This window comes from Lithobates pipiens, unplaced genomic scaffold (assembly GCF_037356315.1).
Source record: "Lithobates pipiens isolate NorthernLeopardFrog02 unplaced genomic scaffold, aLitPip1_a1.2 Scaffold_22, whole genome shotgun sequence".
NCBI lineage: Eukaryota > Metazoa > Chordata > Amphibia > Anura > Ranidae > Lithobates > Lithobates pipiens.
In genome coordinates this window covers 343,666,465-343,683,589 of record NW_027507784.1, presented here as the reverse complement: position 1 = coordinate 343,683,589, position 17,125 = coordinate 343,666,465, and the positions used below count along the sequence as shown (strand labels likewise).

The 17,125-nt window shown below is 45.9% G+C and overlaps 2 non-coding genes across 2 annotated transcripts; both read right to left on the bottom strand.

Annotated features, from left to right (window-relative positions):
• Nucleotides 1-10,756: 10,756 nt before the first annotated feature.
• On the bottom strand, nt 10,757-10,885 carry LOC143925866 (U4atac minor spliceosomal RNA). Its single transcript, XR_013262082.1, has one exon. It is a non-coding gene; the product is annotated as a U4atac minor spliceosomal RNA (small nuclear RNA).
• A 2,932-nt stretch (nt 10,886-13,817) lies between these two features.
• On the bottom strand, nt 13,818-13,946 carry LOC143925868 (U4atac minor spliceosomal RNA). The gene has a single exon (XR_013262083.1). It is a non-coding gene; the product is annotated as a U4atac minor spliceosomal RNA (small nuclear RNA).
• Nucleotides 13,947-17,125: the final 3,179 nt, after the last annotated feature.

Sequence of the window (17,125 nt, the reverse complement as noted above, 5' to 3'; positions counted from 1 at the left end):
GCCCCATCCTGCACTAGGGCCTCTGCTTAAAAAAAAAAAAAAATACACATATTACTGATTACAAAGTGTCAGAAAAAAGGCTTGGACTTCAAGTGGTTAAAGTCCATCTCCTGGGTTTATCGTGTTTTTAAAGGGTTAATGGTGCGACTTTAAAGTACTCGTATATGTTGAAGATTTGGTTGTTGGGTTGAGGCCTCTGCTTCTCTGCCCTCACTTCACCCATATGGCTGAGCATTGTGGGTCTGGATTTCTGTGTTAATTATTATTGTGAGGTGCCATCTGTAGCAGACTATATATACAATGTGTGCCCAGTCATCAAATGGTTAAAATTTCAGAACCAGTGATTGGTGCTTTTCTTATATCACATGCCAGGGGGCATTGCCTCCTGTGCTGATGTTTGGGCTGTAAAAAAAAAAAAAGTGTTGGCATATTGATGGCAGGTTGACCATGGTGTGTGGCCTGGCATTGTATGGTACTATACTGCCCACTATACTCAGAACTTTGTATCTGAATGCTGATCTGTGAGAGTAGGGATTTATTCCTGAGGGCACTCTGAATGTACTGCTTAATAATTTAAGCTGTGGTGTAGATCAGCTCTCTCTTCTTAAAGAGGACCTTCAACTTATCCCCCCCCCCCCCCCTTCCTTTTTGTTTTCTATATCTCTGCTCACCTGGTGGAGTTGTAGGAAGACACTGAAGGGGGGAGGGAACGTTTAAAACCAGTGAATATAGCATTCTATCCATTTACTAATGCTAGCAGTATAAGAATTAAAACAGTTATTGATGATTGAGACAGTTTTAGTCTTGATACTTCGTTTTTTCCATTTTTTTTTTTCCTCCATTCGTGTTCAGTTGGGGAGATTTCTCTTCACTTCCTGCCTCATAGCCAAACAGGAAATGAGAGGAAATCCCTGCAAATTGAGGGAATTCCTTGGGGACCCCCTGACCACCAGAAATAGTGTTCCCCCTTTGGGAGATTTGCCCTCTATTGCTTTTCTGGGGACAACCCAAAATTTGGGACTTTCTTTTACTTTCGCTTTCAATGATGATGATAAACGGGACAAATAGAAGATGAATCTCTCGAACAGGAAAAAAAAATTGGAAAGTGTTTTTTTTTTTGTTTTTTTTATCCCTGTCCCACACTAAAAATAAAAGTTTTGCCTTTTAGTTCTACTTTGAATTAAGCTTACACACGATCGGAATTCTCATCGGGAAAAAGCTCTGATGGTTTTCCCAATGGAATTCCACTCAAGCTGTCTTGCCTACACACGGTCACACCAAATTCCGATCGTTTAGAACGCGGTGACGTACAGCACGTACGATGGGACTAGAAAAAGGAAGTTGAATAGTCAGTAGCCAATAGCTTCCGTCTCCTAGTTGAATCTGAGCAATGCGTGATTTTTGGCGTGTCGGAATTGAATACACACGATCGGAAATTTCCCATAGAAATTTTTTCCGTCTGAAAATTTTGAGAACGTGCTATCAATTTTTTGGCTGACGGAGATTCGGACAGTTAAATTCCGACGGAGCGTGCGCACGGCCGCATTTTCCGATGAAAAGCTCTCATCGATCTTTTTCTGGCAAGGAATTCTGATCGTGTGTACGTGGCATTAGATGTTAGGGATGTCACACCTCCCAACTTTTTGAGATGGGAATGAGGGACACCTATCAGCAAAAGTATGCAGGCATAGGAGACACACCCCTTGCCACGCCCCATTAAAGGAGAATTGTACAAAAAAAAACAAGAGTGCTTTTTTTTACCACTACTATTCCTTTATATTGGCTTTTGGAATTTACAAATGCAGCAATTTAAAAATTAGATGAAAGGTTTAGCTCTGGAAAACACTTTTTGATACTTAAAAAGTGCATTTTATATACAACCTATATAGATGAGACCAAAATGAGGGACAAATGAGGAATAGAGGGACAGTCCCTCGAAATCTGGGACAGTTGAGCGCTATGGGATACGTTGAGTTCTCTCGCTGAGAATTAACCAGGGTGCCATGTGGGGTCCGAGGTGCCGGCACACAATATCTGTGATCCACTGGCTTTCCACAATAGTTCACAGGCCAAAGACACAAAGCCAATCAGAGTAAAGTAAATATAAACTATAACTGAACGCTGTTCGGTTTGATCGGTACATTGCCTCATCATAAACTGTTTCCATTATAGATTGCAACTTTATTTTTTTTCACCTTTTTGGCTGATCTCCTGCAGCCTCTTTGCAGTCGCATGACATTTATGTAATCTATTATATTGGATCATACAAGAGAGTCGCTGATCTCTGTCCTCCATGGTCAGAGCTTCCTGCTCTACTTTTTCTTCTCGTTCTCGGTTATCTGATTTGTTTATGTTGTATTCCCTTGTCATCATCACCATAAACTTCCTGCTATTAAATTCCATTCTTCAAGCCTGAACAAACGTGTTGGGGCAAGAGGTACATTAACCCGGAGTCAGTCAATGATTAGCCGTGTCATCCATAACTGAGGTGTGACGTAAATTGTAAATACGGGGTGGAAACTTCCAGATTGGGAACCTTGTTTGTGACTTCATGTAGACTTCAGTTGTTCTCTGTAGTCCGTCTAATGCAGAGTGAATGTTGTTTTTGAGTTTGTTAAAGCCCAACTCAACCTTCAGTTTAAGTCATCTCAATACAATCCCAGTGCATCATAACAAATGGTGTGCAAAATTTACATTTTATTTCCTTTTGGGAAAACAACCGCAGCCTGAGTAGAAAAGTCTCTCCCCACAAGTGGTTCATCCACCCAGGGCTCTGGGTGGACGTCTATGGTGCCGAGGCCAGGGCTCTGGGTGGACGTCTGCGGTGCCGAGGCCAGGGCTCTGGGTGGACGTCTGCGGTGCCGAGGCCAGGGCTCTGGGTGGACGTCTGCGGTGCCGAGGCCAGGGCTCTGGGCGGACGTCTGCGGTGCCGAGGCCAGGGCTCTGGGCGGACGTCTGCGGTGCCGAGGCCAGGGCTCTGGGCGGACGTCTGCGGTGCCGAGGCCAGGGCTCTGGGCGGACGTCTGCGGTGCCGAGGCCAGGGCTCTGGGCGGACGTCTGCGGTGCCGAGGCCAGGGCTCTGGGCGGACGTCTGCGGTGCCGAGGCCAGGGCTCTGGGCGGACGTCTGCGGTGCCGAGGCCAGGGCTCTGGGCGGACGTCTGCGGTGCCGAGGCCAGGGCTCTGGGCGGACGTCTGCGGTGCCGAGGCCAGGGCTCTGGGCGGACGTCTGCGGTGCCGAGGCCAGGGCTCTGGGCGGACGTCTGCGGTGCCGAGGCCAGGGCTCTGGGCGGACGTCTGCGGTGCCGAGGCCAGGGCTCTGGGCGGACGTCTGCGGTGCCGAGGCCAGGGCTCTGGGCGGACGTCTGCGGTGCCGAGGCCAGGGCTCTGGGCGGACGTCTGCGGTGCCGAGGCCAGGGCTCTGGGCGGACGTCTGCGGTGCCGAGGCCAGGGCTCTGGGCGGACGTCTGCGGTGCCGAGGCCAGGGCTCTGGGCGGACGTCTGCGGTGCCGAGGCCAGGGCTCTGGGCGGACGTCTGCGGTGCCGAGGCCAGGGCTCTGGGCGGACGTCTGCGGTGCCGAGGCCAGGGCTCTGGGCGGACGTCTGCGGTGCCGAGGCCAGGGCTCTGGGCGGACGTCTGCGGTGCCGAGGCCAGGGCTCTGGGCGGACGTCTGCGGTGCCGAGGCCAGGGCTCTGGGCGGACGTCTGCGGTGCCGAGGCCAGGGCTCTGGGCGGACGTCTGCGGTGCCGAGGCCAGGGCTCTGGGCGGACGTCTGCGGTGCCGAGGCCAGGGCTCTGGGCGGACGTCTGCGGTGCCGAGGCCAGGGCTCTGGGCGGACGTCTGCGGTGCCGAGGCCAGGGCTCTGGGCGGACGTCTGCGGTGCCGAGGCCAGGGCTCTGGGCGGACGTCTGCGGCGCCGAGGCCAGGGCTCTGGGCGGACGTCTGCGGCGCCGAGGCCAGGGCTCTGGGCGGACGTCTGCGGCGCCGAGGCCAGGGCTCTGGGCGGACGTCTGCGGCGCCGAGGCCAGGGCTCTGGGCGGACGTCTGCGGCGCCGAGGCCAGGGCTCTGGGCGGATTTATCAGATTAGGACATTTTGAATTTCAAAGCATTCAGCCCTGAGACATATGCGATGAACGACTGGTCCTCCTGTGCACTCCGTGGTTTTATCAGCCACCCCTTATGCGATTTCAGGTCACCATAGTGATGTAAGGATTGGTGGCTTGAACCACAGCACTCGTGGTACCAGACATTACTTTGAAGCCACACAAAGCTCTCTGCTCAGGGAGTCCTGCAAATTTAGTAATCCGTTCGGTTTGCAGCCTTAGTGCCGTTGGGGGCACCGATGCTGCATCCACCTAGGTAAGTATGATTCTAAAAATATACCCATACTTCCATCAAAGATCTGAAACAAAATTTTAATTTAGATAATTGTGATAGAAACAGAAATATATGATGGATCCTATTGGGGCCCATACACTTTGTCATGTTGTGGTAACATACATGTTAACGTGTACATATACACAACACACCTTACATGTATGGGTGTCATGCAGTGCCATTCTGAATGGCACTCCAATGCACCGTGCCAACCGATATGCGTTGTAGCACAATTTGCAGCAGTTCACCACCGTGCGTCGTGACGCTATACGCTGCCAGAAGCGATATATGCACTTTTTTTTTGTATTTCATAGTTACAGTAGCAGCTTTTTTAATCACGTATGCACTTTAGCGCAGTGTTTTTTCTAACGAATGCACGCCGTGGATTTTACACCACAGTGATGAAAATTAGACCCGAGTTTTCCTTGACTCAGCCGCTGGATGTCCCTGTGTCCGTCCAGTGACGGCGTGATGCGCGTTTTATGGGACCGTTGTGTTCACCGGATTCATTTACTGCTATTGACTTTCATTCTTCTCTTTTCTTGGAAGCTGTAAAAGGTGATTGCTGCTAATCCAGCCGATACCGCAGAGCTGGGGAGATGTGCGGAACGTGTGAAGGAAGTTTCTTGTGATACAGTGCCTTGTAAAAGTATTCACCCCCCTCCTTGGCTTTTTACCTATTTTGTTACATTAAAGCCTTTTTATTTCAATGTTTTTTTTTTAATCTAAATTATATGTGATCAGAACACAATAGTCTAAGTTGGTGAAGTAAAATTAGAAAAATATATACATGAAACTATTTTTCAGAAATAAAAAAACTGATAATTGCCATGTGCAGATTTATTCACCCCCTTTATGATGCTCATAAAAAGCTCTGGTGCAACCAATTACCTTCAGAAATCACATAATTAGTGAAATGATGTCCACCTGTGTGCAATCTACGTGTCACATGATCTGTCATCACATAGACACACCTTTGTGAAAGGCCCCAGAGGCGGCAACACCTAAGTAAGAGGCACCACTAACCGAACACGGCCATGAAGACCAAGGAACTCTCCAAACAAGTAAGGGACAATGTTGTCAAGTACAAGTCGGGGTTATGCAAAAAAAAGGAAGAAAATCTATAGCAGTCCCTACTTCCTCCTATCTCAGCGCTATGGGTTTCTATTTTAAAATAACAGCAAACGGTTATAAAATCATATAATACCAATATATAGTATATGAATATATATCAGACAGCAGCCACTTAAAAATCAGCCAACTTGTATATGACAAATCTTTCAAACTGTTCAATCAGATAGAAAATTCATCAAAGTGGCGCTCCTGTCAGAAGAATCACTCTGACTGGCTGTCATATGTAAATGAACACATACGGATCATAAGTATAAAATATCGCACACTTAGAGACAAAATGAGAGATGATGATAGCAGGTCAGTCCATAGTGGATAAAGATGGTGGGCCTAACGTGTAATCTGCTGGTGAGTGCCCCTTTCACCAAATTCCTCCACACGCCCCGCTGGGGTTTAAACTCACCAAAACGATGAAATAAACAAGCCTCAATCAAAATCGATTTCAATATCTTGTCTCATACACGGAACGATCCACACTGGAAAGCCTCAAGGATCAGGAACGCTGGAAAGCCTCAAATCAGGGAGTCCGGAAACATGAGAAGAAAAACTCCACGTAGAACCGTTCAGTTTGACCTTTTATTGTGTTCATCCGTTTAAAATTCTCATGCCTTGTCCAAGTTGGCCGTATAGATTACTTTCAGTATATCTGTCCCTCAAGCTAGACGACTGAGGATGCTAAAAGTGCGGCAGGAGAAGTGTTAATAAGCTCACCGCTTTGCACTTCCTCCTTTTACTGTCGGCAAGCTGGATCGGCATACTAGCTCATTATGCCTTTTGCTTTGCAGGTGTTAAAAAAAATAAAAAATTTGCGGGTTTACTACCGCTTTAAGACCCCTTTCACACTGAGGCACTTTTCAGGCGTTTCAGCACTAAAAATAGAGTGCTTTCACACTAGGGCGGTGCGCTTGCAGGACGGGGGAAAATAGTCCTGCACGCAGGATCTTTGGCGTGGTTTGGGAGCGGCGTATACAGCGCGCCTCCACTGCCCCCTGTCCATTGAAATGAATGGGCAGCGCTTCCGAAGTGCCACAACACAGGAGTGTTTAACCCTTTTTTTCACCCGCCATCAGGGGTTAAAAAGTGCCCTGCTAGCGGCTGAAAATCGCCGCTAAAACTAGCTGCGTTTTACCGCCAACGCGTGAAAAGTACCCTTCCTGTAAGGACTCATTCTTGCTGGTAGTTAGAATATTTAATATTTGCTAACAAAATGAAGGTTTTCTATTTAGAATAATAAGCTGTCAGGTTAGTAAAACAGTGATATCAGAACCGATTTCAATCATACAGTTTGTAGTGTACATAGACAATACAATGGGATAAAGGAATGTTTCTGAAGTTTGTTTCATCTCGTGGTTACTGTGAAATTGTGTGAATGCATCAATGCAGTGTGTGTTTAGCTTGGATTCATTGAATGAGTTTACCAAAAATGTAAATATTGCAGAATATACAGCCTCATGCTACAACTAACTAAGCTCCATTTCATGCTGAATAAACAAAATAATGTATTTTAAATAGAAAACTATCTTTGGATAGATTTTTATTCCAAAAGCATTTTATTAAATGCTAAAAATCACAAGTATCAGTTTTTTTTTTTTGTTTTAATCATCGATTTTTATCCAAATAGCAGCGAAGTGAATCGTCATTTTAAAATGTGTAATACTATACTGCCATCTAGTGGCTGATTTTGGAATTTTACAGGTCATTATCTCATGTCTTTTATTTCATTATAATAAAAAAAATTCATTATAATGGGGTGTCAATCTTCAGACCACCTCTTCCTCCTTAACCGATTCCCGCCCGCCGTTCGCCAAAATAACGTCCTCGGATGTGAGCGAGGATATCTGAATGACTCCTGTAGTTAGGAGCATCATTCAGATATCGTCCTTTTAAAGCCGGCGAATCCGTGCATCATAAGAATGATAATGGCGGCTGTTCCGCTGCGCGATCGTTCTTACGGGAGGCGAGAGGGGACGTCCCCCCGCCGCCCTCCGGTGCTTCTACCAACTCACGGCTACGATCGGTGAGTCGGACGCAGGATCTGCCAGCCCCAGATCTTCAGAATGGAGATTTCCAGCAGACCAGATGGTCAGCGGAGTCTCTATGATTGATCGGAGGTCAGGCGCGATGTTATGACGTCATGCTCGGCCTCTGTATTCCAAAAAAAAAAAAAAAAAAAAAAAAGGCGCCGTTTCAGATGAAGCAGTGATCATTTTTATTTTTATTTTCTTCAAGCTTCCCAGCCTAGTGGTGAGATGTGAGGTCTTATTGACCCCAAATCTCACTGTAAAGAGCACCTGTCCCGCCATATTCCTATTACAAGGGATGTTTACATTCCTTGTAATAGAAACAAAAGTGATCAAAAAAAATTTTTGGGTGGAAAAAGTGTCAAGCTGAAATAAAGTAAAATTAACAATAATAATAAAAATAAAAAAAAATGTAATGCGCCACTGTGCCTGTGAGCTCGCATGCAGAAGTGAGTGCATACATAAGTCCCACCCACATATGAAAACGGTGTTCAAACCACACGTGAGGTATCGCCGCAAATGTTGGAACAAGAGCAATAATTTTGGCCCTAGACTTCCTCTGTAACTCAAAACATATAACCGGTAAAAAAAAATTAAAGCGTCGCCTATGGGGATTTTTAAGTACCAAACTCCCCCCCCCCCCCCCCCCCCCCAAAAAAAACGCATTTGAAAAATTGCTGCGCAAATTCCGTGCGAGATAAAAAAAAAGTTGCAATGACTGCCATTTTATTCTCTAGGATCTTTGCTAAAAAAAAAAAAAAACATATATAATGTTTGGGGTTTCTATGTAATTTCCTATCAAAAAAATTAGGATTTTTAAAAATGTCAGAATTGGCCTGGATGGGAAGTGGTTAAAGTCCATCAAGTTATAGTCTCTGAGCAGACGGTGGACCCGTCTGCGACAGTCCTCGATGGACATTCTCTCCCGCAGGTTGGATGAGGCGCTTTCTAGCGCTTTCACCATACAGCGTCCTTAAAGCAGCACCCACCAGGGGCTGTCAATGTCCTCCCGTTCAGCACACCGAAGTATGTGATTGCAGTCTGTGGTACAAAGTCTTTTAAAAGAGGAGTTCACCTTAACCACTTCCCACCCGGCCAATGCATATATACGGCCGGGTGGGAGCCGTCTACTCCTGACAGGCCGTTCAGGAACGTCCTTCAGGAGTAGCGGGATCGCGCGCGCGCTCGCGCAGCGGCGCGATCCCGATGTGCTCGTGTCACCCGGACACGGCACATCTCAGATCGGCAGGAGGGCTCTGTGATTGGCCCTCCTGATCACATGACGGCCGTGTCCAATCACGACCGTCATCTGATGTAAACAAACAGCCGGTTGCTAGGCAATCGGCTCTCCTCTCCTCACACGGAAGTCACCGCTGAGGAGAGGAGAGCAGATCGCTGCAGCCGGCTGATGATCAGTGAGTATGAGCTGCTTTTTACAGCTTTTTACTCACTGATCATCAGTGTAGTGTAAACACACAACACACCACACAGTACAAACACAGTCCCCACATATGTCCCCAAAACACACATGTCCCCAAAACATACATGTCCCCAAATAATAAAAACACATGTCCCTAATAATAAAAACATGTCCCCCACATATGTCCCACTAAAATCACATGTCCCAATGATTATCTGCACACATATGTACGTGATCACCTGCACACATATGTACATGATCATTTGCGTACATATGTCCGTGATCACACAAACCAATTATTATACACTTAACGGAATTTTTTTTTACCAAAAACATGTAGCAGAATACATGTTGGCTTAAATTTATGACAAAATTTGATTTTATTGGATTTCTTTTCAAATAGAAAAAAGAAAATATTGTTTTTTTCCCAAATTTCCGCTATTTTTGCGCTTATATCGCAAAAAAAAAAAAAAAACGGAGTCGTGAATAAATAACACCAAAATAAAGCTCTATTTGTGCGAACAAAATGATAACAATTTCATTTGGGTACAGTGTAGCACGACCGCGCAATTGTCACTGAAAGCGCTAGAGCGATGAAAGCTGAAAATTGGGCTGGGAAGGAAGGGGGTGAATGTATTGTAGTGGTTAAAAAAAAAAAAAAAAAAAAAAATTAAAATCAGCAGCTACAAATACTGCAGCTGCTAACTTTTAATAATCGGACACTTAACTGTCCCAGGGTCCAGCGATGCGGGGGAACAAAGCCCCGCTCGTTCTCTCCTTGGCAGGGCTGGCATTCTAACTGTGGGCACCCAGCTGTGGCTTCACAGCCAGGCACCCATTGCGCATGTGCCAACTGAGCCGCGCAGTCATCTGGGACCCGTCACGTGCAGGGGGACCCGTCGGGGGGGCAGAGCTGAGCCGTTCCTGCGCCGAGGGGGAAGTGTCGTCAGGAGCCCAGGCACTGAAGGAGGCAGACTATGAGGGACCCCCTAGCAACAGCCATTTAGAGGTGAGTTAAAAAAAATAAAAAATTAATTCAAATTTTTTTTTTTACCTTTTTTTTTTTTTTTTTATGTGCAACACCACTTTAAATTCGGGTTCCAAGGCCCTCAACAGGCCCTGTGCAAAGGGGCACTCCCAGAAAACAGTTCCCTCCTGGGTGATACAAAAAGGGCAGTTGCCTGTATCTGCTGCACAGGTTTCTGGTATAGACCCACCTAATGGGGGAGTGAGAAGGTGCATACCTGCTGTGCAAAAAGTGCTGCCACAAACACACCAGAAAGGGACGTGGATAAGTTCGTGTGCCATATAGTGAGATACCATGGCAGCCCCATTGGCCAGGAATAAAAATAAATCTCTAGCCCTAGCCAGATGGCCGGCCCTAGAAAAAGCATTGCAAACTGTTGCTGTTATATAAATAATAATTAATGTGTTCCATCATGTACTGTTATTATTAGTAATAATATAGTGCCAGCTGGTGTCTATTTTTGGCCTTTACAGGTCATTATCTCATGTCTTTTCTTTACCTTCATTATACTGAGGTGTAACACATCAAACAAAAAAAGTTACAAACAATGGGGTAAAATAAATAGGAAAGTGGGGAGAATGAAGTGAAGGAGTGACCATTGTGCAGTACAATGACCAGGATTAATAAATGTTTCCCTGGTTCTAGCCAACAGGCTCGGCCCTAGAGGCAGGTGTGAAAAATGCATTTTATATTCAGCCCTCTAGTGGTTGGTTTTGGTCTTTACATGTCATTATCTCATGTCATTTCATTATTTTCTTTTTTTTACTTTCATTATAATGGGGTGCCAAAAATTGTACCTTTTCTAGTGATTGCTCACTAGAGGTACTTATGTGTTGTCAGTGGTGTTAGCAGTACTGCCCTCACTAAGACGTTCATTGGTCAGTAGCTCAACCCCAAGAGAAGGATGGTTGGTGGTCCCAGGACATAGGTGTGGGGGTGGGGGACTGTCTACCAATTTCTGGTTAGAGAGACTTTTGTGACATCTTTTTATATTTGTTTATTTTGCTCTTTTTTTTTTTTTTTTTATATTTTTATACCCCATAATCCTATTTTTACATTACTTCTTAGAAAAATACGTGTTTTATTTATTTATTTTTTGTTTTATTATATTGTTTTCTCATCAGAGTTACTTGTGGCTAATTTACATAATCTGCATATACTAATGAGGTTTTGATATGTAAACGATACCGGTACCCTATAGAGCAGTGGTTCGCAACTCCTGTCCTCGGGACCCACTAACAGGCCAGGTTTTAAAGAGGAATGGCAGTCTGCTCACATCATTTGTAATAAAAACATCTTTGCCATTCTGAAGCTTCCCTCCAACCACTTAGCATATTATTTTATATATATATACTGTGATTCTGTACTTGCCACAAATGCTGCAGAAATCTCCCTCCCACTGAGTCTGGCTGCAGCAATTTTAACTGTGGGAAGCTGAAGCTGCTGTCTGTCCACTTCCTTCATTTACATAGATGCACACCTCCAGCTCTGCAGCTCTCATTGGCCTTCCTATGACTCCTCCCCCTCCCTTCTTGGCAAACCCTCACCAGAGAGAGAGAGAGAGCTGTGATGTCATGAGTCTAAGATAAGGACCAGACAAGAAACAGGAAGTGGACTGTATAAGGGATTTACTGGCAGAAAACACATTCGTTCCACATGAGTACAACCAGCGGGATCTGATATAAAACTTAAAGCGGTTGTAAAGGGATTTTTAAAAAAAAAATAACAAACATGTTATACTTACCTCCACCGTGCAGCTCGTTTTGCACAGAGTGGCCCCGAACCTGCTCTTCTGGTGTCCCTCTGCGGCTGTCTCGACTTCCCCCCGCAAGTACTTCTCACGTTCATGCAAGCTCCCTCACATGGTGAGAAGTACTTGCGGGCGCGCTCCCGTGATACAGCCGATGCTTTCAATCCATCCACTCTAGCCAATAAGCGGCGAAGAGGATGTCGGAGGTGAGCACAGGACTTTCGAGGGGTCAGGTAAGTAAGACGGGGGGGTTGGGGGGCGGCACTGTCAGATGTTTGTTCACCTTAATGCATAGAATGCATTAAGGTGAAAAAACGTTTACCTTTACAACCCCTTTAAAAGAGAAGTTCTGCATTTTTTTTCTTCTTCTCGAGAATCATACATATCTAGGTGGATACAGCATCAGCCCCCTGCGGCTCTAAGACTGAGAACCGAGCGATCAAAGACCACAGATCGCTCGGTTCTCATGGCTCTCTGCCCCCGCCCCATCCCCCCCCTTTCGCTGTGGAGGGGGCCGCTGGCTTATAGACTCACTGAGAGGCTAAGCCAGGTGCTTGTCCGGGGTTGTGGGTGATCCAAATTGTCAGGATCTTGTCCCAGCCTGGACTGTCTCTCTGCCAACAGCGGGATTTAGCCCGCTGTCTGCTGAAAAACGGGTCACAGGACAGCAAAATGGACTGCAGTCCTGTGAGCCACGAGAGGTACAGCCAAATGAGCTTTTCCCGTACTTCTCCTTTAACACAGCGAGGGATATCTGTAGAGGAAGACGTGTTTAGAGAACGTGAAATACAGAATGAGGAATGGAGTCTACAACAAAGACGAGAAGATCGCTGTAGAACCTTCCCGGCTGAGTCAGTCAAATTATATTCTAAGATGTTGTTATTGTACTTAAGATAAAAGGTTTCAATTTCCTTCTGCAATATTGTATAAGGCGTATTATTGTACCTGGAAAGTAATTTCATTTTTTATCTGTAATGGGTACAATGGCAGCGATGTGAATCATCTGTTTATAATGTGTCCTTTCATGTCTTGTGTTATGTACTGCCATCTAGTGGCTGGTTTTGGCCTCTACAGGTCAGCATAGTAGTTGCCTATTAAAAAAAAGGCATAACGAGCTAGTGTGCGGTTCCCGGCGACACGGAGTTATTTCTGGGTATCGCGGGCTCCGGCGCTGTGATTGGCCGAAGCCGTGATGACGTCATGCGCGTCGGAGCTGCCGGTAACGGCACATCAGCTGAAGCAATGGCACGTATGGGCCGTTGCTTCAGTGCACATGTGCCGATGACGTTGGCACATTGCCGATTCAGGCGCTATCTCCTAAACTGGGCAGGATTAGGAGATATCCACGGTAGCTACAGGTAAAAAAAGGGATTTATTTTCTTACCTTTTATGATAATGGGGTGTCCAAAATTGTACCTTTCTAGTGATTGTTCACTAGTGGTACTTATATGTTGTCTTTTCTTTTTAAAAAGCCTGTGGCGTGTGAAATGCACACAACCAAAAACTCCACCCGGTGGCAGAAAACGTGCGCACACATAAGGAGGTGACACAAAACGTGCAACAGGTGTTACACTAGTCCCCCATAGGAATGACTCTACCCTGATCCCCCGGGGCATTAGGCTCCAGGCGGGGACCTGATGTACTTCCCTCTAAAACCAGACGGGACCCCCTTTTCTCTGGAGGGTCTGCCAAAACAGACCCACCCAAGTACTCAGTGGGGGCTCCCCCCCGAAGGGAGACCCCATGAGAGGGTGAATTAAGCCAAAAGGTCGTGTCCACCTCCTCATCCCAAGATTTTCAAGGTAGCCCCAAGGACCCACACTCTACGCATCACACAGTGACAAACGTGTAACACATCAAACAAAAAAGTTACAAACAATGGGGTAAAATAAATAGGAAAGTGGGGAGAATGAAGTGAAGGAGTGACCATTGTGCAGTACAATGACCAGGATTAATAAATGTTTCCCTGGTTGTAGCCAACAGGCCCGGCCCTACAGGCAGGTGTGAAAAATGTATTTTAAATTCAGCCCTCTAGTGGCTGGTTTTGGTCTCTACGTGTCATTTCTTTTTCTTTTACTTTCATTATAATGGGGTGCCAAAAATTGTACCTTTTCTAGTGATTGCTCACTAGGGGTACTTATGTGTTGTCAGTGGTGTTAGCTGTACTGCCCTCACTAAGACGTTCATTGGCCAGTAGCTCAACCCCAAGAGAAGGATGGTTGGTGGTCCCAGGACATAGGTGTGGGGGTGGGGGACTGTCTACCAATTCGTACTTACAGAGAGACTTTTGTGACATCTTTATATTTATGTTATTATTTTGCTCCTTTTTTATACCCCATAATCCTATTTTTTACATCATCACTGGAGGAAAACAGGAGCTTTTTAACTTTCTTTAATTTATTTTTACAGAATTGTTTTCTCACCAGTTTCATGTAGATGATTTACATAATCTGCATATGCGAATAACGTTTAGATATGTAAATGATACCGATACCTTATAGTGCAGGGATATGCAATTAGCGGACCTCCAACTGTTGCTGGTCCATTGAGGCATAGCAAGACTGACAGCCACAAGCATGACACCCAGAGGCATGATGGGACCCAGAGGCATGATGGGACTTGTAGTTTTGCAACAGCTGGTGGTCTGCTAATTGCATATCCCCGCTATAGTGGGTGGTTTGTGTGGTCTTTGAGAATGTTGCACCCTGCTACCATTACTGCTCTGACAAGCAACCCCGCGCCATTTTTTATTTTTTGCACAGCCCTGCAGTGTGGTGTTTGTTTAATGCCTGTTTACAAGAAAACAAATGGAACCGTGAGAGTGCAGCACAGGAAAACAGTGTACAAGGGTTCAGTGATAGACGTCTGAAGAGGAAGAGCCTCAACCCCTGATTGTGTCTCTCTAGATCAGGGGTCTCAAACTATGTTATTGCACAATGGCCACCTTTTCACTCTCCTCTTCACTATCCCTTTCCTCACTTTTTATTTATTTTATTTGTGTGCGTTTGTCACGTTTTGTCACTGCACGTGTGATGAGTAGGGTGTCGGTCCTCGGACCAATCCTGAAAGTCTTTGGGAGGGCGGACATAGGCCTTTTGGCTTGGTCCAACCTCCATTGGGGGGGCCTACCTTCGGGGAAGCCCCATAGTACCAAGTACCTAGGAGGTTCTGTTTCGGCAGTCCTCCCGGGAAAGGAGGTTGTCTGGCTTCGGCTAGATGGCCACTGATGAGTCTGGTACCTCAGTCCCCGTCTGGAGCCTAACGCCCCGGGGGATCAGGGTATGGTCCTTCCTTGTGGAGGATATCAGACACCCGTCTGCACTTTTTAGTGTTTCACTCTTTATGTGTGTGCACTTTTTTTATGCACCGGGTGGAAGTTTTTTTGGGTGTGTTTTGCACGCCATGGGCTTTTTCAATCGAAAAAGGGGTCTCAAACTGGCGGCCCTCCAGCTGTTGTGAAACTACAAGTCCCATGAGGCATTGCAAGGCTGACGGTTACAAGCATGAATCCCACAGGCAAGAGGCATGATGGGACTTGTAGTTTTGCAACAGCTGGAGGGCCGCCAGTTTGAGACCCCTGCTCTAGACCATGTAGGGACCAGTGATGTTTTGGGACTACATTTCCCATGATGCTCATGTGCTCTACAGTGTAATTGAGCATCATGGGGAATTGTAGTTCCCGAACATCTGGGGTGCCGAGGTTCACCATCACTGATCGCTAAGCCCAAAGTTGAGACAGATCCCGCTTCTTGGGGACCTGCTGAAGCTGGTCTTCAAGTACTTGCTGAGGGTTCTCTCCAAGGGGAACTCCTGGTGGGAAGAAGAAAAAGATCCGAAAAGCCACAGATCCTCTTCCCGACATGGAGGCAGACCCCAAAAAACCTGCTCCCTTCATTTCTGTGGTAAAAAATATCTAAACGAACCGCATTGAAGTGTAAGTGCTTGTGATAATAATGTGCAATAATAATTTAAAAAAAAGAAGTGTGAAGTGCAATACACTGGGCAGGACTTCTGGAGGGTAAAGTCATTTTTGAACTAGATCTAGTGCCTGCGAGTGCAAGAAAAACAGTAAGTGCAACTCGGTGATCTGCCACCCCCATAGTGGTTTTCTGGTACCCCCGGGACACCACCTCCAGGATGGCCTTGTGCCTCCGAGCCCCTGACCAACCAAATGCAGCCTCATCTCTGAGAAGCCTATAATATTGCACCATTGCTTCATGGAACTCCAAAGTTTATTACATTTATTTTGGAGAGTATGGATTTTTTTTTTTTTCTTTTTAGAAGGATTTGCCTTCCCTTCCTGTCCCAGAGACACAACATAAGATGATTGTAACCCCCCCCCCCCCCCCCCATTGTTATATTCCCCCTCACCTCCCCGTTTTCTGTAAAATTCTGTATTTTCCTATCTGTTTTTGTCCTGAGGGCGATGATCACCCAAACAAATGGGGGAGGATGAATCTTCCCAGTGGGAACGGGGTAACCGGAATGGGATGGGCTTTTCACCCTTCCCTGCTTGTTTAGAAAAAAAAAGCTTTAAAGTGGTTGTAAACCCTGAAATATCCTCAGTGAAATGACTGGCCTCAGGTGATGCACAAATCCTCCTACATTAGTTGCACCTGTTTATCTTCTCTTTATGTCCATTCAGAATTTATACAGCTTGTCTGAGCTTTCAGTAAAGCAGAGCTCTGTATGATCTGATTGGTGGAAAGGGACATCCCATCCCATCACACATGAATGGATCTGAGGCTGTCAAGTCGCAGGCTGTGTGCTGGAGCTCCCTCCCCTGTCACCTTTTTTTTTTTCCTCTTGGTGTCAGAAATACTTGTCAGAAGTGACTTGTGTTGATAGCCGAGAAAGGAGGCAGAAGACAGAAATGAGACTTAGTTCTCTGGACTGAGACAAGTACACACTATAGAGGGATAGGCTTTGTTCATATTTCATGTCTGAGGTTTACAACCACTTTAAAGCTTTCTTTACAAACCTGAGTCCCTTCAGACACCACACCATCCGCCCTCCAGGTGCCTGTACACCCGGTCAGCCTTCCTGTTAAGCAGCCCAGGGCCCCCCCGAATCCTGGATCTTTGTGGAAAACCAGTTTCTTTGTGGTAAAATATTGGTGTTCAAGTATATGAACCGAACAGAGAAGGAAGTAGCAATGGCAAATGTCAAGTAATGAAAAGTGTAATAGGCAGGTCCCTTATATCTACATTCCACGGCGTTCCCACATCAGTACAACCAGCGGGATCTGATTTTTTTTGGTTGAAAAATGTATACTTTATTTTGCAAGAAAATATACAAAAAACACAGCAAAAAACAGCGTGTGCAGATTGCGACCACACCTGTGCTCATCTTTATATATATATATATATATATATATATATATATATATATATATATAT